At 37.0% G+C, this 24,197-nt stretch overlaps 1 pseudogene; it reads left to right on the top strand.

Moving 5' to 3' along the window:
* The first annotated feature begins 674 nt into the window (after positions 1-674).
* On the top strand, positions 675-23,726 carry LOC144365107 (heat shock factor protein 2 pseudogene; annotated as a pseudogene).
* Positions 23,727-24,197: the final 471 nt, after the last annotated feature.

The raw sequence follows: 24,197 nt of genomic DNA, 5'->3' as shown, positions 1-24,197 counted from the left end.
AGGCGTGGGTCTCCTACAGAAAATTAGGGATTTCCAAGCACAAAAGACAGCAGGAGAAGTGTGGGGGAAGCTGGAAGGAAGGGCAGAAGAAGAAAACGAGGGTGAAGGGGAGGGAGGGTGAAAGGAAGAACAAAAAAACAGAGAATGAAAAAAACCAAAGGAGACAGCAGAGAAGGGAAGCATAAAAGAAGGAGAGAAAGAGAAAAGAGAGAAAACCACAGGGAGGAGGAAGTAGGTTAAGAAAGCTCTTCCAAGGGAGAGGGCAGTCTGGGCCACACAGGCACATAGCCAAGCAAGTAGCTCATGGATATGAGGTGGTGGGGCACGAGGTGAACTGTGAGAGCACAGGGAAGTGGAAATGTCGCTCCAGAGTTCTTTTGGTCTATGCAGAAAACCAGAGTGATTGGTACCTATAGCGCTTTTGTCCCAACCAATGGTCTCCTGGGCGCTCCCAATAGGTGAAGCAGCCACAATCAGGTGGGAATCTCCTTGAGGTTGATTGCCACGGAAAGAGGAGGAGTTCAAGGAGAGGCCACTGCAGTTGGTGGGTGCACTGGTGAGCAAACAGTGTGTGTTTTGTGTTTCTTGTGGTGGAAAAGAAGGAAACGCTGCCTGATGGCAGGAAAGGCCACACTAGGAAGTGGAGACAGGGGCACGAGCATGGGAAGGCCAGGATGGCACCCACTGGCCACGATCCAGGAAATTTCGGGGAGCAGCAGTTCAGGAAGACCAATTGGTTGCTGAAGAGGGATCCCGTGGAAGTGAGCAGGCAGCATACATCTGGAAAGCCAGGTGGGTGCTGCAAGATCCGTGCGAGAGAAAAAATGTCAGGAATCCTGGGCCAGGGGCTCACAGGGGCAAGAGGCTCCAGAGGCAGCAACTGAAGTCTGAAGGTAGCCCTTCAGACTTCCCAGGGTCCTGTGCAAAGGGCCAGTTGCAGCTAGGCAGCAGGCGGGGACCGGGTGCCAGAAGAAGCAGATCGACTCCCAGGTCCCATTAGGTTGGGCAGACTTCCATGGCAGGGGAGATGGTACTGCTGACTTATCCCCGAGCAGGCTTGACCCTGGCCCATGCCCCCCTTCTCCAACCCACAATGCCTCTGGGATCAAAATCCCCCTCCAGGGGGGAAGAACATGGCTGCCAGCGAAGAGGCAGCACATACAATACCTCCGTGGTAAGGGGATCAGAGAGACTCATTAATACACCCACATGCGTCCTGCTGGGAAACTTCAAGCAAATTTCCTCTGAAAGGAGACCTTCCTGGAACTAGTAAGTTTAATAGGAGGTGTCAGATTGTCACAAAATACTGAATCTAGGCAACCCAGAGCAGGGGCACAGTCCCGCCGGGGCCGCCGAATGGCTGCTGCCTACACATTGCAGTGAGCATAGGAGCGGACACTAACCACCTGGACCCCTGCGGGCAGGCTCTGTGAACCCAAGCTGACCGCTGCCCACACGCTGCAGCTTTCGTAGGAATGGTCGTTGCCTGCCTGGGTCCCCGCGAGCTGGCTCTGTGAATCACAGCCGGCGCAGGCCACACGCTGCATTGTTCTTGGGAACCATTGCTGCATGCCTGGATCCCCACGGGCGGGCCCTGTGAACCTAAGCCGACCGCCGCCCACACGCTGCAGCGAGTTTAGGAGCAGGAGCGGCCTGCCTGGGTCCCCGCAGCCCGGCTTTGTGAACCGCCCACACGTAACATCGAACTTGGGAGCCGTTGCTGGCTGTCTGCCTGTCCCCCCCCTCCCCCGGGCTGGCTTGGTGAACCTCAACCAGCCACTGCTCACACGGCGCAGTGAACTTGGGAGCTGGCGCTGCCTGCTTGGCTGCTTGGGCCCCCGCAGACCAGCTCTGCGAACCGCCACTGGCTACCGCCAAGCGGCCGCTGCCTACACCCTTGCAGTGAGTGGGGGAGCAGGCGCTGCCTGCCCGGCCCCGAGGGCCCGACTCTGTGAACCTCCTCTGGCGGTTTGGAGCTGCAGACGACCACCCTAAACCTGCCAACCCAGTGTTGCAAACGACCCCTGATCAGCTCTGCAAAAGGCCCCGCCCACACAGCGAACAGCAGGAATGAAGACCCGCCCAATCTGGGAGGAAGTACCGCTGCACAGTGATTGATTCCCACCTACTGAGAGGAGAAACTTGGCCCGGTGGGCATAACTCCACCCACTGGAAGAGCAGTTAATCGAACTCTAGGACTGCATTTATGAAATTTTTTTTTTGCTGTCTTTTTAAATGTTTTTTAATCCATCTTATTTTATTTTATTCTATTTTTTAAATCTCATTTTCCATTTCTACTATTATTATTTTTCTTTAAATCCCTTTTAATCTTCTATTTTTTTCTATCCTTCTTTTCTCCTGTCTTTACATCTCTTTTTAATTTTCTTATTCCCCCTTCCTTGAATTCTACCTGCTTACTCTTATTCTCTTTAGTGACTTCTACCCATCCCTTCTAATACCTTTCCTCCTAAGCTTCAAATATATTTATAGGAGTAAACAGTAACTCAGCAGTCAAACAGAACAAGAAACAATATGAACAGCATGAAAAAGCAAGGAAGAAAAGGAGTGCAAACAATGCAGGGCAGCCTAAATATTCAGGAGGATATAGAATCACCAGAAAAATGGTCATATAAAGAACTCATGGAACACCTGAGACAGATGGAACGGAACCTTAAAGAGGATACAAGACAGCAAATTCAAGCAGCGAAAGAACACATTGAGAATGTATTACACAAACAGATAAAGGAAGAAGTTAAGCATCTTTATCAGGAGATAGAGACTATAAAAAAGAATCAAACCATAATCTTAGAAATGAAGGAAACTATAAACCAAATTAAAAACTCAAATGAGAGTATCACTAACAGAGTGGAGCAAGTAGAAGCCAGAACGTCAGATAATGAAGACAAAATATTTCATCTTGAAAAGAGTCTAGCCAACTCAGAAAGGCTGGTAAAAAATCACGAGAAAAACATCCAAGAGTTATGGGATAACATAAAAAAGCCAAACGTACGAGTCATCGGGTTAGAAGAAGGTACAGAGATTCAAACCAAGGGAATGAGTAACCTGCTGAATGAAATAATTACAGAAAACTTTCCAGAAATAAAAAAGGAAACAGATATACAAATTGAAGATGCATACAGCACACCGAGCACACAAAATCACAGTAGACCAACGCCAAGACACATTGTTATGAAGATATCCAATATACAGAACAAAGAGAAAATATTAAAAGCTACAAGAGAAAGGAGAATGATTACATTCAGGGGGAAACCAATAAGGTTAACAACGGATTTTTCATCACAGACACTGAAAGCAAGAAGGTCATGGAACAATGTATTTTAAACACTGAAAGACAATGGATGCCAACCAAGAATTCTGTATCCAGCAAAATTAAGCTTCAGGTATGACAACAAAATAAAAATCTTTCATGATAAACAAAAGTTAAAAGAATTTGCAGCCAGAAAACCAGCATTGCAAAGCATTTTGAGCAAAACACTACACGAGGAAGAAATGAAAAACAATAACCAAAACCATCAGAGGGAAGTGCCTCGGTAAACACAGAGGGCGAGGGGAAAAATAATCATGGAGAAACAAACTAAATGTTTTTTTTTAAAAAAAGGATAAATAATCAAACATGGATGGAAGTACAAACCATATATCAATAGTAAATCTGAATGTTAATGGCTTAAACTCTCCAATAAAGCGACATAGGCTGATATCATGGATTAAAAAAACAAATCCAACATTATGCTGCCTCCAGGAGACACATCTGATTGGAAAAGACATACACAGGCTGAAGGTGAAAGGATGGGAAAAAATATATCACGCACACGGTCCTTGTAAGCAAGCAGGGGTGGCCATCCTCATATCAAATAAAATCGACTTCAAGACTAAGTTAATCAAAAGGGATAAAGAAGGACATTATATACTGTTAAAAGGAACCATTCACCAACAAGACATAACAATTATCAATATTTATGCACCTAATAATGGCGATGCGACATTCATAAAACAAATTCTCCTCAAGTTCAAGAATCAAATAGACCACAACACAATAATTATGGGTGACTTCAACACACCTCTCTCACCATTGGACAGATCCTCCAAACAAAAGTTGAATAAGGAAACTATAGAACTCAATACCACAATCAATAACCTAGACTTAACTGACATATATAGAATATATCAATCATCATCAAATGGATATACTTTTTTCTCAGCAGCACATGGATCCTTCTCAAAAATAGACCATATATTATGCCACAGGTCAACCCTCAGTAAATATAAAGGGGTGGAGATAATACCATGCATTTTATCTGATCATAATGGAATGAAAATGGAAATCAATGATAAAAGAAGGAAGGAAAAATCTTACATCACATGGAAAATGAACAATATGTTACTGAATGATCAATGGGTTACAAAAGACATAAAGGAGGAAATAAAAAAATTCTTAGAAATAAATGAAAATACAGACACAACATATCGGAATCTATGGGACACAATGAAAGCAGTTTTAAGAGGAAAATTCATCGCCTGGTGGTCATTTCTCAAAAAAAGGAAAAGCCAACAAATAAATGAGCTCACACTTCATCTCAAAGCCCTAGAAAAGGAAGAGCAAAACAACAGCAAATGTAGCAGAAGGCAAGAAATAATTAAAATCAGAGCGGAATTTAATGAAATTGAAACAAAAGAAACTATTGAAAAAATTAACAGAACTAAAAGTTGGTTCTTTGAAAAAATAAATAAGATCGACAGACCTTTAGCCATGCTAACAAAAAGAAGAAGAGAGAGAACTCAAATTACTAACATACGGGATGAAAAAGGCAATATCACAACAGATGCTACAGAAATACAGAAGACAATTAGAAATTATTTTGAAAACCTATATTCCAATAAAATAGAAGATAGTGAAGACATCGATAAATTTCTTAAGTCATATGATTTGCCCAGACTGAGTCAGGAGGATACACACAACTTAAACAGACCAATATCAATGGATGAAATTGAAGAAGCCATCAAAAGACTACCAACTAAGAAAAGCCCAGGACCGGATGGGTATACAGCGGAGTTTTACAAAACCTTTAAAGAAGAATTAATACCAATACTTTTCAAGTTATTTCAGGAAATAGAAAAAGAGGGAGCTCTGCCAAATTCATTCTATGAGGCCAACATCACCCTGATTCCGAAACCAGACAAAGACACCTCAAAGAAAGAAAACTACAGACCAATATCTCTAATGAACCTAGATGCAAAAATCCTCAATAAAATTCTGGCGAATCGAATACAAAAACACATCAAAAAAATTGTACACCATGATCAAGTAGGATTCATCCCTGGTATGCAAGGCTGGTTCAATATACGGAAATCAATAAATGTTATTCACCACATCAATAGACTTAAAGATAAGAACCATATGATCATCTCAATAGACGCAGAGAAAGCATTCGACAAAGTACAGCATCCCTTTATGTTCAAAACACTTGAAAAACTAGGGATAACAGGAACGTACCTTGACATTGTAAAAGCTATCTATGCTAAGCCTCAGGCTAGCATCATTCTGAATGGACAAAAGTTGAAGGCATTCCCTCTAAAATCTGGAACAAGACAGGGATGCCCTCTATCACCACTTCTATTCAATATAGTTCTCGAAACACTGGCCAGAGCAATTAGACAGACGAAAGAAATTAAAGGCATAAAAATAGGAAAAGAAGAACTTAAATTATCACTATTTGCAGATGACATGATTCTATACTTAGAAGACCCAAAAGGGTCTACAAAGAAACTACTAGAACTAATAAATGAATTCAGCAAAGTGGCAGGATATAAAATCAACACGCATAAATCAAAGGCATTTCTGTATATCAGCGACAAAACTTCTGAATCGGAAATGAGGAAAAACACTCCATTCACAATATCCTCCAAAAAAATAATATACTTGGGAATCAACCTAACAAAAGAGGTGAAAGATTTATACAATGAAAACTACAGAACCCTCAAAAGAGAAGTAGAAGAAGATCTTAGAAGATGGAAAAATATACCCTGTTCATGGATAGGCAGAACTAACATTATCAAAATGGCGATATTACCAAAAGTTCTCTATAGGTTTAATGCAATGCCAATCAAAATCCCAATGGCATTTCTTGAAGAAATAGATAAAGCAATCAAGAAATTCATATGGAAAAATAAAAGACCCAGAATAGCAAAAGCAATTTTAAGCAGGAAGTGTGAATTAGGCGGAATAGCGATACCAGATTTCAAACTATATTACAGAGCAATAGTGACAAAAACAGCATGGTACTGGTACCAAAACAGGTGAGTGGACCAATGGTATAGAATAGAGGACACAGAGACTAATCCACAAAGCTACAACTATCTTATATTTGATAAAGGGGCTAAAAGCATGCAATGGAGGAAGGATAGCATCTTCAACAAATGGTGTTGGGAAAACTGGAAATCCATATGCAAAAAAATGAAACTGAATCCCTTCCTCTCGCCATGCACAAAAGTTAACTCTAAATGGATCAAGGAGCTTGATATCAAATCAGAGACTCTGCGTCTGATAGAAGAAAAAGTTGGCTCCGATCTACATATTGTGGGGTCGGGCTCCAAATTCCTTAATAGGACACCCATAGCACAAGAGTTAATAACAAGAATCAACAAATGGGACTTAGTTAAACTAAAAAGTTTTTTCTCAGCAAGAGAAACAATAAGAGAGGTAAATAGGGAGCCTACATCCTGGGAACAAATTTTTACTCCTCACACTTCAGATAGAGCCTTAATATCCAGAGTATACAAAGAACTCAAAAATTAGACATTAAGATAACAAATAACCCAATCAACAAATGGGCCAAGGATCTGAACAGACACTTCTCAGAGGAGGACATACAATCAATCAACAAGTACATAAAAAAATGCTCACCATCTCTAGCAGTCAGAGAAATGCAAATCAAAACCACCCTAAGATACCATCTCACTCCAGTAAGATTGGCAGCCATTATGAACTCAAACAACAACAAGTGCTGGCGAGGATGTGGAGAAAAGGGTACTCTTGTACATTGCTGGTGGGACTGCAAATTGGTGCGGCCAATTTGGAAAGCAGTTTGGAGATTCCTGGGAAAGCTGGGAATGGAACCACCACTTGACCCTGCTATTGCCCTTCTCGGACTATTCCCTGAAGACCTTAAAAGAGCATGCTACAGGGATGCTGCCATATCGATGTTCATAGCAGCACAATTCACAATAGCTAGACTGTGGAACCAACCCAGATGCCCTTCAATAGATGAATGGATAAAAAAAATGTGGCATCTATACACAGTGGAGTACTATTCAGCGATAAAAAATGACAAAATCATAGAATTTGCAGGGAAATGGATGGCACTAGAGCAGATTATGCTTAGTGAAGCTAGTCAATCCCTAAAAAACAAATACCAAATGTCTTCTTTGATATAATGAGAGCAACTATGAACAGAGCAAGGAGGAAGAGCAGGAAGAAAAGACTAACATTTAACAGTCATGAGATGGGAGGGAAAGGGAGAGAAAAGGGAAATTGCATGGAAATGAAGGGAGACCCTCATTGCTATACAAAATTACATATAAGAGATTGTGAGGGGAATGGGAAAATAAACAAGGAGAGTAATGAATTACAGTAGATGGGGTAGAGAGAGAAGAAGGGAGGGGAGGGGAGGGGAGGGGGGATAGTAAGGGATAGGAAAGGCAGCAAAATACAACAATTACTAATTGGGCATTATGTAAAATTGTGGATGTATAACCGACGTGATTCTGCAATCTGCATTTGGGGTAAAATTGGGAGTTCATAACCCACTTCAATCTAATGTACGAAATATGATATGTCAAGAGCTTTGTAATGTTGTGAACTACCAATAAAAAAAATAAAAAATTAAAAAAATAATAATAAATAAATAAATAAATGTAGCCACATGGACAAAGAGCCACTCTGCTACTTTCCCTGCCTCTGCACCTTGTCTCTCTGTCTACTCTTTATTATTATTCTTCACAAGCCTTAAACACATTTTTGTAGTTTCATTATATATTTTTTACCAAAGGTCTTCTTACCCTTCATTAAAAAATTGTAATTTTTACCATAATTAGTAAAATTGCCCAGTGTTCTTTATTAAATAAGACATTTTTGAAAAAACAAAGATTATAATATACTCTGATTATTTTCCAGAATAAATTAATACTATAATTTGCCCTTCACTAAAGAAGCAATTAAAAGTGTCTCAAGTAAGTCAAACAAACCTTCTCTGTAGTGCCCAAGCTGCTCACCAGCTCTTTTTGATGCCTTTATCTCTACTCATTCTGAATTTTATTTTGAGAAATTTTCATGTGTTCCACACTATAGAGAAAGCCAGAAAGGAGTCTGTCTACTCATGCCATACCTATTCTGATGTTAAGCAAGTGTTGTATTTGTCTTCATTTGATTTTCAATGGGGTCATATGACCATGATGGCCACAATCACAGTCTCCCATACTCTTTTATTTCTTAGAATATGGTATTTTGTTTTATGGAGGAGGATGAAGTATATTTAATATCATCTCTCTAATTATTTTAACATGTCATAGCTGCTATTATAAATATAAAACCAGCTGTCTTACAAACTATGAACATTTATTAGCATTCTATAGGCTAAGAAGTTCAAATTCAAGATGCTGAGAGGTTAGTTCTGGTAAGGGTGAACATTTTGTTTCATAAGTGACACAGTCCAGCCATGTATTTACATGGTAGAAGGCATAAGAATCTTGCATTTGCATCTATCAAAAGAACAATAATCTCATCTCTGAGGACAGTGCTCATTGCTTACCAGCTCCAAAAGTCTCCAACTCCCAATACCATCCTACTTGGTGATCAGGATTTCAACATAAGAATTTGGGAATTTGGGGGAAACACAAATAAGGACCACAACATTCACTATTCTCTGTGTTTATTTCAATGACACTAAATATTTATCAATATGAACCTGGGTAAATGTATGTAGATAAATGCAGTTGCATTATCTTATTAACTTTTATTTTGGCCAGTCATAACCTTTCTTTTCTTTTTTGTTCATTACCCAGTTTTGTGCATTTTTCCCGCCATAATTTTATTGGGGTAAAATTGAAATACAATAAAATGCATATATATGAAGTAGGAAATTTGATCAGTTTTGACATGTACATATTCAGTAAAATCAATATAAAAAGCATATCTATTACTTTTCTAAAAATTGAAATAATTCAGACTGTGTTTCCTTCATGATTTATTACATAGAAATCAATAACTTTAAGATATATAGAACCCACCCCCTACATGTCAACTATTTCAAAATTAAATGGAACACTTATAAATACCTTAGAGGTCAAGGAAGAAAGCACAAGAAAAGTAAATAAAAGTGTTTTAAATTAAGTGATAATAAAAGCTTAAAATATTAGGATTTCTGTGATGAAACAGGATTCAGATAAACATTTATAACTTAAAGAACTTCTATCAAAAAGTAGCTAGAATAACAATCAAGTTACTTTCATATTATGTAATAGGAAGTAAAAAATTAGAGTAGGAGCAGAAATGTATGAAATAGAGAAGAAATAATACATCTAAAATTTTATAATAAAAGGTCTAATCAAGGAAAAAAGCAAGCACTCAAAAATTAATATCAGTGGAAAGGGAGCTATGAAAACAACCCTACTGATGCTAAAAATATACTAATGTAACATCACAATTGTATGCCAACATATGAGATAACTTACATAACATGATTTATATAAGAGAAGGATCTGTGAGTTGCTGGGAAGAAAATGTATTCAGTCATTAATGGGTAGAATATTCTATAAATGTCTGTTAAGTCTAAATTATAAATTATAATTTTTAGTTCTATATCTTTTTTATTTAGTTTTGTTTGGGGGAATCTATCCAGTGCTGACAGAGGTATGTTGAATATACCCAATATTATTGTGTTGTGGTCTATTTGATTCTTGAAATTGAAAAGGGTTTGTTTGATGTAACATAGATGCTCCATTGTTTAGAACATAAATATTTATTATTGTTATGCCTTATTGGTATATGATTCCCCTAAACAGTATGAACTGAATTTTTTGTCCCTTCTAATTAGCTTAAAATGCACTTTATCAGATATAAGGATAGAAAGTCCTGCTTGCTTATGTGATCTGTCCGTGAGTGATATGTTTTTTTCCACCCTTCCACCTTCAGTCTATGGATGTGTTTGCCCATGATGTGAGTCTCTTGGAGATAGCATATTTTAGGGTCTTGTTTTTTAATCCAGTATGCCAGTCTATGCCTTTTGATGGATGAGTTTACACCATTAATTCTCAAGGTTATTACTGAGATATGATGTGTATTCCCAGTCATTTTGGTTTATTTTTAGTTTTTAATTTGAAATAGTTTCTCATTTGATTGATTATTCCTTTAGTATACTTGCTCCCTTTGCTGCTTTTCACTATTTTTTCACCTTAGCTTCAAATAATTTGTTGAGAATGTTCTGTAATTCAGGATTTCTAGTTGCAAATTCTTTTAATTTTTATTTATCATGGAAGGCTTTTATTTCATCTTCAAATATGAAGCTCAATTTTGCAGGATACTGGATTCTTGGTTGGTATCCATTTTCTTTCAGAGCTTGATATATATGTTATTCCAGAGTGTGAGTTAGAAATCAACTGAGATCTGTAATGTTTTCTCCCTATATCTGATATTTTCCTATTGTGGCCTTCAAAATTCTATCATTATTCTGAATGTTTGGCATTTTCATTATAATGTGCCTTGGTGTGGGTCTGTTGTAATTTTGTACATTTGGGATTCTATATGCCTCTTGTATTTGATTTTCCATTTCATTCTTTAGGTTTTAGAATTTTCCTGATATTTTTTCATAGAAAAGATTGTGCATTCCTTTGGTTTATATCTCCATGCTTTCATCTATCCCAATAAATCTTAAATTTGATCTTTTCATGTTATCCCATAGTTCTTGGAAATTCTGTTCATGGTTTCTTAACATCTCTCTGTGGTCAACACCATTTTCAAGATTATATATTTTGTCTTCATTGCCTAAGGTTCTGTCTTCCACGTGGTCTAGTCTGTTGGTGATACTTTCTATTGAATATTTAATTTTGTTTATTTTTTCTTCATTTTGAGGATTTCTGCTTACATTTTTTTTCAGAATCTCTTCCTCATTATTAAAGTGATCTTTCACTTCCTGTGTTTTCTCTCTGATTTAATTTCTTATACCTTTTATTACTTTGCAGACAGTTTAAGTACATTCTAAACTCTTTCTTTGATATTTCTTCCACTGTGGTGTCAATGAATTCTATTATTGGAGTATCTTGGTTTGTTTGGGGAAATTTATTCCTTTTTTTCATGTTTTTTGTGTGTCTACCCATCTAATGGTATAGATATGAGGCAGTGGAGTCTTTATCTTGTGATCTTATAGTGTCCCTGAAGGTTTCCAGGGACCCCACTGTTTGGGGGGGACAAATAATAACAACCAATGCAAATAATATACAGCAAGCCAAATAATTTTTACTATCAGACCTACGATGTTAATTATCACAATAAACAGAAATGATATGTTATTGTCTACATAAAAATAGTAATTTTACGAAAAGAGTTTAGAATTTCAAATGGTGGGCAGGGTGAGAACAGAAGTGATATAGGATGTGATGATTATGATGGAGGAGGAGAGAAGGAGGAGTAAAAAATTAAAGGAAGAGTGAAAGGGAGAACAAGAGAGCTTGGCTGTTAGCAGAATAAAACAATCAAGGAAAACAGGATAAAAATATATATGAAATAAAAATTTTAAAAATCTTGAGATTTTAAATCATTGCATCTCAGTACTTGATGATTCATGCTGGAAGAATGTACCTCAGCAATCTCCTTTGGGTTTCACTCATGTGGTGTGGGACACAGTTCTCAGTCTCTTACACCAACTTCAGACCCACATTTTCTGGTCTCAGGTTTAGTCTCCAAACAATTTCTCCCACCCCTTCCCTTCAAGCAATGCCAGATTGGAAGAGGATATGGGGTAGAACCCACTGGGTTTCCATATTCAGTTGTTCCCTGTGTAAGCCTCCCTCCAAGTTTGATTTTTTTCCTGGTCATTAAAGCACACTATGTTGTGCAATGTGTGTTTACTGTGTCTATATTTTGGGCCACACTCAGTTTTTTCCCAGGAATTGGCCCCCTCTGCTGCCAGTTCCCATATGGCTGCTGAAAAATTTTTTGTTTCCTTTTTCTCCACCTGCTTCATTGGAGACATGGCAACTTCTTTTTCCTCACATGGATACTGTGCAGTTTATCTTTCAGGTTTCCCAGGCAATGTCCTTGATCTCTAAATGCTCTGTACCCAGACATGCCTTGGACCTCTCCAAAATGCTTTTTCCTTTAATTCTCTTATCTCTTTACTATGCTCACAGAAGGACCACTGTGGCAGTGGCTGTGTGGCTGGGGATTTCTCCTCCACGTCTTCCTCCTCCTCCTCCTCCTCCACTTCCTCCTTCTTTTTCACTATATCCAATATCCTGAGCTCCTGATCTGCTTCGAATGTCCAGTTTTGAATTCCAGTAAAGTCCCCTACTTTTTGTTGTTGTTTTTCACCCACCTTGCTAAGAAGCTCCCTGTCTGCTTTCTTGGTTTCACTTCATAGAAAGCCAGGAAAGCAACATCCTCTATTCTGTCACCTTGAAAAAGCCTCCTTATTAACTCCTTACTTGTTTCTTCTTCACAACCAACATTTCTAAAATATGGAAATTGCTCTTTTTCATGTTCTATTGTTTTTCCAAATTAAAATTTTTCTATATTCTTTTTATATTTGAGCAAAAATTGAATTATACTTTATCTAAATCATAAAATTTAATAATTATTAAACATATCAGAAAAATGAATCTGAGGGGCTGGGATTATGGCTTAGTGGTAGAGCACTTGCTTAGCATGTGTGTGGCACTGGGTTTGATCCTTAGCACCACATATGAAATTTTAATAAAAGCCCATCAACAACTTAAAAAAAAGTGAATCTGAGATTAGTTTTGTTGGACTTCAAATGTTTCATGGACACTAGTTTATTAATACTTAAAATCTGGGGCTGGGGATGTGGCTCAAGCTGTAGAGTGCCCACCTGGCATGTGCAGGGTGCTAGGTTCAATCCTCGGCACCACATAAAAGTAAAATAAAGATCTTGTGTCCACTGAAAACTAAAAAATAAATATTAAAAAATTCTCTCTCTCTCTTTAAAAAAATACTTAAAATCTCCCCTGTAGTTTAGAATACTGATTTAAAATACTGAAATAGGTATAGTGTTAAGTTTCATTCTAACTATAAATTAAATCCTGACATTAGAAATTTAAAAATTAACATTTTATGCTTTACTCTGTCCAGCTCTCATGGTATTTCTACTTTTAAAATTCTTGAAAATTTACATTCTTTTTTCAAATTATAATTTTTATACTTCTTTGTCTGTTTTATGTACACATAAATTCAGTACTTATAACAAAATTTTACCATATTCATATAAGGGACTATTAAAATCAATTCTGAATTTTATGGTCAAGCTAATGTTTCTGAGCTCCATGTTCTGTGGTACTGCCATTCTCACCATTGGTGAGATTGAATAATTCTGTATCACTAGACATAGAAAATTTTCTTTTTTTGTTAAATACATATCACCTCTCTCTAATTTTGGTATCAGATGTGGTATTTGAAAGTTCAAATTAGTGACAGAAATTTTAATATCTAAAACACATCAACTTAGATGTTCAGCTTTAGCAATTTTTTAGTACTGGACCCTAAAAAGACAGCCAATCAGTGGACATACTGCAAAAGAGGAGGATCATGAGGAGGGTCATTGGAAAGGGGAGACATCTCTGATGATTCCAAGGAAGCCACATGCAGTGAAACCTTGACCCATCTTAACACAGATGGCACTAGTGAAGCTAAAGTGTTGCTCACAAGTTCCCCCAGAGTGAGCCCCCCAAGGGAACTCAGGTGATTGTTAACAATGGGTAGAAGCAAGGTCAATTTGATCAGCTTGATTTTAAACACCTAGCAAAAATAGTTAAAAGTCAAAACATAGCCATTCCTGGACATGTAAAAAAACAATAGTTATTTTGATGTAACTTAAGATGTACACTTGCATTAGTCCTCCTAGAATAAATAAGACTGGAGGTGACAACAGAGATTCTTATGACATAACAAGAGATATTCTTAAAAAGAAATGCCTGATACCTATCAAGAGAAACTTCCAGAGTCAGAAGTTTTTAGTCAGTTTAAGGCCTACAGATCTTCCTAACTTTCTATACAGGTAGGCTTGATCAATGTAAGCTAATATAAAGAGATCATGCCAATAAAAAGATATTTTACAAAAGTCAAATGACATTAAGTAACTTAACTAAATATTGTGTTGACATTTCTGATGACTTTGGAAATCTTAAAAATTTACATTCCCCCTTTCCATGACAAGGCTAACAATTAAAACAACAGGCAGAAATAAAAGTAAGGTTAAAAAAAAAAGAACTCAACAGGGCACTGAGTGTGACTTGAGTTTGAGGGTGGTGGGTCACCAAGTGGCTGATGGGTCACATCTGTCAAAAGAAAAGGAAAGTTTCTTCCTAGAGCAATTTGAAAAAAAAAACACATTAGAAACAAACCAAGGTAGAGATTAACACAAACAAACAAATAAGGGACAAACAACAAACAAGATAAGAAAAAATCAAGACAAACACTCTCTCCTTCCTCTACTGGATCCCAGTCTCCAGACTGCTGTCATGGTCTATTTATTGCAGTTCACTGATTCTTAACCTGAGCCTTGTGAGGTTTCTGGTCACTTGATGTACCTTGGGCATTACAATAAAGCACTTGATATTCTTTGAAAGATTTACAATCAAGCACTTGATATACCCCCAGAGGAGAGCTCCTGATACATCTTGAAAGATTTACAATCAGGTGCTCAGAACTACTAAGGAATTACAATCAAGTCAAATGGAAGGAACAAAGATACCTTCCAACACGTGCAGTTTTGTCTTTCTTCAAAGCTTCTGGATTTACAGGTATGAGCCACATAAGACTCTGGAATTACAGGCGTGAGCCACATCATAAATTCTTTCATGGGTGGGCTCATCATTGGTCACTGCGGATCCCAACCCTTGTAAAGCAGAAAGCTCCCACAACTAAAAAGGGAGGGTGTCTTTCTCTCCTTCAGAGGATCCAAGATTCCCATGGAGTCAAAGCCCCATCATCTTGCTGGGACCTTCAAAATGCTATGGTGAGATTGCAATCAATCACCAAGTAGCTCTTAAAGCAAGAGACAGAACCATTTTTCTTCACCAGCCAATCATCTGGATCCACTAGCTGGCAAGCCAAGGGGCAGGCTGAAAGACTACACCCTTTGAGCCCCTACAAGAGTTAGGGTACACATTTATAGTCAAAATCACATTAATTATAAGTGGTTGTTACTATGATTCAAAACCATAAACAAACATCATGAGATCTAAAATCATAAGCAGAAGGAGAAAATGGGTCAAAATGACCTTAGTTGAGTACAAGTTAAAGAGTAGTTACTGATGTTTAGACAATCATTCTCTGACAGGGTACATTGTCCAAAACAATGAGAACCAAAAAGAGAACAATTCCATTGTATAAGAATTGTCATTTTGTGTTGCTAAACATTCTATGCTAAGTGACTCTTGATGGGTACAGAGACAGTATGTTCCCATAGGAGAAACATTTCTTACATGACACAGAGTCTCAGGGGCCCATAACAAAACAAAAGAAAAAGAAAAAATATCTCAAAAAACTTTCACCTCCCAGTGTGTAAAAAAAAAATCAATGGGTATGTGTTGGCAGCTTTTTGGGTGACCAGAAACTTCTACGAGAACCAGAAATTGCCTTTGGAAAAGGGAGAAGAGAAAATTTTAAGTTAGTTGCAGAGGAGGGTAGAAGATATGGAGAAAAAGAGCAAGAGAAACTACTGAAGAAGGGAAGAAGGGAGAAAGGGATATTTTGATATACAGTTCCTGAGGGCCCAAACTGAGAGTAAAGAGAAGATTTAGATGATTCATGTCTCTTCTCTGACTTTGGGCTTAGACCATCTACACATCATATTTATGTCAAAGACATAGTGGTGGGTCTAGGCTTATTTTCTTTAACAATTATGATTTCTTTTTATTATAATTCTCCTACAGGAATTTAGAAAATAAATGATGGCATACAATTTCTAATATTCTTTTTCCTTTTAATGAAGATGAAAGTGGATCCTAGACATGAAGGAACATTGGAAAAATATACTCTTTTAAATAGGTTATATAGTGATGAATGTAAAATCATATAAAGGTTATATATTTAGGAGCAGATAGATACTAATTGTTTTGTTAGATGGAAAATGTGAGGCTCTTAGTAAAATGTAAAGAAAAAATGACACATACACAAGCACTCACAAACATTGTTTAACTGTGGTGGCTAATTTGAGGAGATAATATTTGGATTTTTATGGGAAATGAAATAGTATTGGTCAATACTGAGTTTAACAGTAGACAAACCACTCCTCTGAGACTGAAGCATTGTTCAGTGATGCTGGTGGATAGATCAGGGCCAACAGAATCATTTCAAAAGGAAATTTTGCAAATTATGGAGGACAATCTTATACATTAAGTAAAAGTTTGAGTATTTAATCTGTAATTTCCAACAAACTCTGGGGCATTGGCATTTCCTGATGGTCCCATAGAAAGGCTTGGAGAGTGAGATTATCTTCATTCAACTTCAATAAAATCAATACATGTTCAAGATGTTATAGATCATAATCTGAGAAATGCAAAACACATACACCTATCCATATCCATGTGTTTACAAATGAAACACACACATCAAACAGGAAAATAGTGTAGGAAGAGATACATTTAAATCTATCATAATCATCTAATTATGTATCAGTTCAGATTATTTGCCTCTCAAAGACAAGACAAAACAAAACGTTGCACTATGGTTTTATTAGAGCAGCCCAGGAAATAACAATGATCAAGAGGAATCTTTCTTAAGTAAAAATTCAGAGTAGAAGCAAAGGTGGATATTACAATTGTCCTCCATGTTATAATTCATGATTCATGGACTGAGATAGAAGATAAATTTTTCATAGGCTTTCTCTTGTTCAGTGAGGAGGTCCTTGGAACTGGATAGAGGAGAGTGTGGCTGCAGAGTTGCTAATCAAGACCTCCAGACACCAAGCAGCAAGCAGGTCTAATTTTATTGTGCAGTTACCATGTATATATACTCAGGCAGTAGCTAAGCAGATTACAAGAACCACCAATACAATTGCTGGCCAACTGTCCCTGCAGTGACCAATCAAGAAGTTGGCCATGGAGCAAGCTCAGGGACTACAACACGTGGTCTCACACCCAGGGCTGTGTTTACAGGGTAAGAGGTTTGCCATTCACATGCCTAGCATGGGGGAATGGTTTGCCACTCAGACAGCCTTAATGTATGCCATGTATACAGTACTCCATGCACTTGTCTCCACAAACTTTGTCATCATAAATATAGTGCTTTAAGAGAAACTCTGGCTACAAAAACAAAAAGAAATTAGTAGTACAGGTATTTGTTTGGCTATGCCTGGCAGTGGAACATGTTACATCTACACATTTTCCTGTGTAGAAAACTGAATCTTATCATCAGAACTAAGTACTAGGGATTTTGATAAATACAACACAGTATGCCTAGATCAAAAGTAGAGAACTAGAATTCTCTGCTCCATTTACACATGACACATTATGCAAACACAGTAATCCATAACATGCATTATGGATGCAATAAATATTGCTCTACACTTAAAAATTTTAGTAGCAGGAACAAGTTCATTTTCCATGCAGGTGAAAAGCATGCGTATTCTGTGAAGATGCTTATGGATAGGGAAATACAAATGAACATCAAGCAAGAGCCAGGTATCTTCTATTAATTATCTCAGGCAACTTGAATTTATAGAAAGTTTTTCTGGAGAGTGGACATGAAGTGTTCTGAAAGGAATAGAGTATTATAAAACAAACATGAAAATATTGCAGCATGAGCCAGCAGAAAATATGCTAGATTGTTAGAAGAGTATCAGTTTCAAACAGAATCAATATGGTAGGATCTAAGAGAGCAGGATTTGGCACTTTAATTCCATGAGCAAACAAAATCCATGTATTTTATTGGCTAATATTTTCATAATTATCTCCTTGTAGATTCATCAGCACTCCATTTGCTAAAATCTCATTTCCTGATAAATTTCTATGTGCATATGAAATTTCTATGCTCGGTTTCTTAATAAAAGCTATAGTTGATATCCTTTCTCAGGAGGAAATGGAGATAAAATAGTATCCAGACTTTAGGTAATTGCATGTCACATTTTAGGTATGGATTAATTTTCAAAATTCTACAAACATTTCAAAACTCAGTTAAAATATATCCAATTCCAGTTATATCCATCACACACACTATTATAATAACTGCTTCTTTCTTTTTCTGGGCTTTTGAATGGGAAATTCACTTTAATAAGTGAATAAGTGTGAGAGTAAATATCATGACTGGTAACAATGCCTGGAACAGAAGATTCATAAATCAAATATGTGTTTAATGGCACATAGCACAGATAACACCTTGTATCAATGTGATTTGGTTGCACTCTTTAAGTGTATTCATGCGGTGAATTTTATGATTGGTTTTTGTATGTTGAAACAACCCTGCATTTCTAGGATAAACCCTTCTTGATCATGGTGCAATATCCTTTTAATATGTTTTTGTATACAATTTGCCAGTACTTTATCAAGAATTTCTGCATGTATGTTCATCAGGAATATTAGTCTGAAGTTTCTTTTCCTTGAGATGTCTTTGCTGGTTTTGGTATCAGGGTCATACTAGCTTTACAGAATGAGTTTGGAAGGTTCCCTCCTTTTCTATTTTATGGGAGAGTTTGAGCAATATTGGTGTAAGTTCTTGGAAAGAGTGGTAGAACTTGGCTGAGTATTGGCCTTGTCCTGGGATTCTCTTTGTTGGTAGGCTTTTTATGACATCTTCAATTTCATTGCTTGAAATTGATCTGTTGAAATTTTCTATGTCTTCATACTTCAATTTGGGTAGATCATATGTCTAGAAAGTTATCAATATCATAGTTTTTTCTTTTTAGTATAGATTTTCAAAGTAGTTTCTGATTATCATCGATATTTCACTGATATTCATGGTGATTTTCCTTTTTTGTCACAATTTTTCATAATTTGTATTTTATTTCTTTTTTTCTTTGTTAGCTTGGCTAAACATTTATCAACTTTATTTTTTCAAAGTACAAAATTTTGTTTCATTGATTATTTGAATATTTTTTTGTTTCATTAATTTTGGTTCTGATTTTAATTATTTTCTGTCTTCTGTTTTTTTGTGTTATTTTGTTCTTATTTTTTAGAGGTTTGAGATGTAATGCTAGGCAATTTATATGATGACTTTCTTTTCTTTCAGTGAATGAGCTCAATGCAATGTAGTTTCCTCTTAGAACAAAATATAGTGTCCAATTATATTTTGTCACTATTTTCACTTATCTCAAGTATTTTTTAAAATCACTTCCCTGCTATTTTCCATTATCCATTGGTAATTAAACAGTGTATTACTTAGTTTCCAGGTGTTATAATAAATATATTTATAACTTTATCTTTATTTCTAATTTTATCCCACTATGTTCTGGTAAAATGGAAGGTATTATCTCTATATTTAGTATTTGGAAGCATTTATTTGTTACCTAAGACATAGTCTATTTTAAATGAGGATCAATGTGCTCCTCAGAAAAAAGTGTATTTATTTATTGATGAATGAAATATCCCATATATGTCTGCTAAGTCTAAGTAATTAATTTTGTTTTTTAGTTGTATAGCTTTTTTTAAATTTTTTGTTTGGAAGATCTATTGAGTGGTGAGACAACAATTTAAGGGTCACCCAGTATTATTGTATTTTAATCTACTGGAAACTTGAAATTGTGAAGGCTTGTTTGATGTATGTAGATGCCTCATTGTTTGGGGGCTTGCATACTTAAGATTGTTATGTCTTGATGATTTATATGTCCCATAAACAGTAAATGGGACATAAAGATGGCTTCTTTTAAAAATACCTTCATTTTATTTATTTTTAAAATATGGTGTTGAGGATCAAAGACAGTGCCTCACTTCATCCCTGCAAGGCAAGCACTCTAACATTGAGTACAACACCAGCATGAAATGGCCTTCTTTATTCTGTAATAAATCTGTAATTCTCTTCAAATTAACTTTGTCTGATATGAGGATAGAAACTTCTTCTTGTTAACAAGATCCATATGAATGTTAGTCATCCCTCCCAACACCCCCCACCCCAACCCCTGCTGTATCCTTTTGCTTTCAGTCTATGCATGACTTTGCCTATGAGATAAGTTTCTGGAGAGAGCAAAATGTTATTGTTCTTGTTGTTTTCTTTCAAATACAATCTGGCAGTCTACCTTGCTCATGGATAGGCAGAATTAATATTATTAAAATGGCCATATTTCCAAAAGGACTTTACAGATTCAATGCAATTCTGGTCAAATCCCAATGGCATTCCTCACAGAAATAGAAAAAGCAATTATGAAATTCATCTGGAAAAATAAGAGACCCAGAATAGCTAAAGCAATTCTAAGCAGGAAGAGTGAAACAGGTGGTATCACTATACCCAATGGTTACTATACTTCAGAGCAATAGTAACAAAAACAGCATGGTACTGGCACCAAGGCTGATAGACCAACCCACAAAATTACAACTACCTTATAATAGACAAAGGTGCTAGAAGCATGCAATGGAGAAAGGATAGCATCTTCAACAAATGGTGCTTGGACAACTGGAAATCCATATGGAACAAATGAAATTGAATCCCTAACTCTCAGTATGCACAAAAATTAACTCAAAATAGACCAGAGATCTAGGAATCAAACCAGTGACTCTGCATCTAATAGAAGAAAGAGCTGGCCCTAATTTCCATCACTGGGGTTAGGCCTCAAGTTCCTTAATAAGACACCTATAGCACAAGAATTAAAACCAAGTATCAACAAATGGGACGAATTTAAGCTAAAAAGTTTTTTTCTCAGCAAGAGAAATAATGTGTGAGGTGAATAGGGAGCCTACATCCTGGGAACAAATTTTTACCCCTCACACATCAAATAGAATTCTAATCTCTTGGGTATACAAAGAACTCCAAAAAATTAAACACCAAAAAACAAACAAACAAATAACCCAAGGATAACAAATAACAAATGGGCCAAGGACCCGAATAGACACTTCTCAGAAGAGGATATACCATCAATCAACAAATATACAAAAAAATGCTCACCATCTCTAGCAATCAGAGAAATGCAAATTAAAACTACTCTAAGAGACCATCTCACTCCAGTAAAAATGGCAGCCATTATGAAGTGAAACAACAATAAGTGCTGGCGAGAATGCGGGGGGGGGGGAGGAAGAGCAGGGGAGGTACACTCATATATTGCTGGTGGGACTGCAAATTGATGCAGCCAATATGGAAAGCAGTATGGAGATTCCTTGGGGAGCTGGTAATGGAACCACCATTTGACCCAGATATTCCTCTTCTCAGTCTATACCCAAAGGACTTAAAAACAGCATACTACAGGGACACAGCCATATCCATTTTTACAGCAGCACAATTCACAATAGATAGACTGTGGAGCCAACCTAGATTTCCTTCACTGGATGAATGGATAAAAAAATGTGGCATTTATACACAATGGAATATTAGCACTAAAAAATAATAAGATCATGGTATTTTAGGGAAATGGATGGCATTAGTGCAGATAATACTAAGTGAAGTTAGCCAATCCCCCCCCCCAAGTGCGGAATGTCTTCTCTGCCTTGGGGGGGGGTGACTCAAAATGGGGTAGGGAGGAAGAGCATGAGAAGCTGCTGAATGCTCCCAAATGAAGTTGTTCCTGCCATTCCAGAGAAACACCTCTGCTTAGAAAGACTTCAGCAGGGCACAAAGGAGAGAGTGCACCCTGAGAACTAATTGAATATATAAAGTTTCAAGCAGCTGGTGCAAACACTGTTGGATTTCCAGTTCAAGAGAACGCTTGAACCTAGGAGAAAAAAATTTGGGGCAAAGTGTGACTGGTGAAAGTGACCCTTTGTCCTGCCAAGTCAAGACAAATTGGAGGAAAAAAGTTTTCAGATTTTCCAGTATACACGGACATTTCTGCAAGCTGCTGAAGGCTCCCAAATGAAGTGGTTCCTGCCATGCCGGAGAAAGGACTCTCTTAGAGCGACTTCAACAGGGCACAAAGGAGAGAGTATGGTTTTCGTAAAGTAGTACATATTGACTCTGGAATAATAAAGCAGGAAAGAGATGGTCCTCTTGAATTTCAGCATCCTTTCTTTAAACAAAGCCAGGATGACTTGTTGGAGGACATTAAAATGAAGTTTTCATTTTCAAAACCAGAAGAAAATAAAATTCGCCACGAAGATTTAATAAAAATTATAAGTAGTGCTCAGAAGGTTCAAGTAAAACAGGAAACAACTGAGTCCAGACTTTCAGAATTAAAAATTGAGAATGAGTCCCTTTGGAACAAGGTGTCTGAATTAAAAGCAAAGCATGCACAGCAGCAACAAGTTATTTGAAAGATTGTCCAATTTATTGTTACATTGGTTCAGAATAACAAACTTGTGAGTTTAAAGAGCAAAAGGCCTCTACTTCTGAACATTAATGGAACCCAGAAGAATTTATTTCAGCACATAAAGAACCAGTTGATAATCTTTATCATAAAGTTCCACACAGTAGGACTGAAAGTTTAAAGACAGGAGAGTGGATTTCAGATGACATCATTATTTATGATGTTACTGATGATAATGTGGATGAAGAAAATATCCTAGTTATTCCAGAAACTAATGAGGATGTTATATCTGATCCCTACAACTGTAGCCAGTACCCTGATATTGTCATGGTTGAAGATGACAATGATGATGAGTATGCACCTGTCATTCAGAGTGGAGATCTGAGTGAACCAGCCAGAAAATCCCTAGGTTCAGGCAGTGGTGGCATCAACCCTCTCATGTCTAGTGCTGTCCAGCTAATAGGTTCATCCTGTCTGTCCATAGAAGATCCTGTGACCATGATGGATTCCATTTTAAATGATAACATTAATCTTTTGGGAAATGTTGAACTGTTGAATTATCTTGACAGTATTTATTGTAGTTTAGAGGACTTCCAAGCTATGCTGTCAGGAAGACAGTTTAACATATACCCAGATCTCCTGGTTGATCTTTTCACTAGTTATGTGCAGATGAATCCCACAGATTACATCAATAATACAAAATCTGAGAATAAAGAATTAGAAGCGACCAAGAACAATGTAGTTCAATCAGTTTCAGAAGAAGGAAGAAAATCTAAGTCTAAACCAAATAGGCAGCTTATCCAGTACACTGCCTTTTCATTTCTTGCATTCCTTGATGGCAATCCTGCTTCTGCTGTTGAACAGGGGAGTACAACATCATCATCAGAAATTATGTCCTCTGTAGATAAACTCATAGAAGTCGATGAGCTTTTGGATAGCAGCCTGTACCCAGAAACAACCGAAAGTAAGCTTGTTCACCTGGAGCCATTGACTGAAGCTGAAGCTAGTGAAGCTACACAATTTTATTCATGTGAACTTGCTCCTGAACCTCCGGATAGTGACATGCACTTTTAGATAGTTAAATCCCTAAGAAGTAGACTCAACATGTATATATTCATCAAAATGATGAACTATTTATTTTAAAGTATCATTTGGTACTTTTCTTTTGTAAAATTGCTTTGTTTTTGTAAATTGCTTTGTTTTGTTTAATCAGATACTGTGGAATAAAAGCACCTTTTGCTTTTCTCACTAACCATACACTCTTGCAAAGCTTTGAAATGTTACTCACCTGCCTAGATATACACAAAATTCAGTGCACATTATTGGCATATCTTTAAATTGGCTTCAGATGGCCATTTTTCTCCAGTTGTAATTTGGATTTCATTTTACAGATATGACCATTAGCAACAGTTATTTTTGTTTTGCTTGTTTGATGGTGTCTGTCTAAGTTTGAGTGTAAGTCACTAGAACTAATGATAGAACTTCTAAAGCTTTCTCTGTTCCAATTATTTTTATTAAGTATTTTTCACTTGGTTTATTTTTAAAACTGGGAACATAAAGTGCCTGTAT

Source organism: Ictidomys tridecemlineatus, chromosome 6 (assembly GCF_052094955.1).
Source record: "Ictidomys tridecemlineatus isolate mIctTri1 chromosome 6, mIctTri1.hap1, whole genome shotgun sequence".
NCBI lineage: Eukaryota > Metazoa > Chordata > Mammalia > Rodentia > Sciuridae > Ictidomys > Ictidomys tridecemlineatus.
The sequence above is the reverse complement of the archived record's forward strand: the minus strand, read 5'-3'. Positions and strand labels throughout refer to the sequence as shown.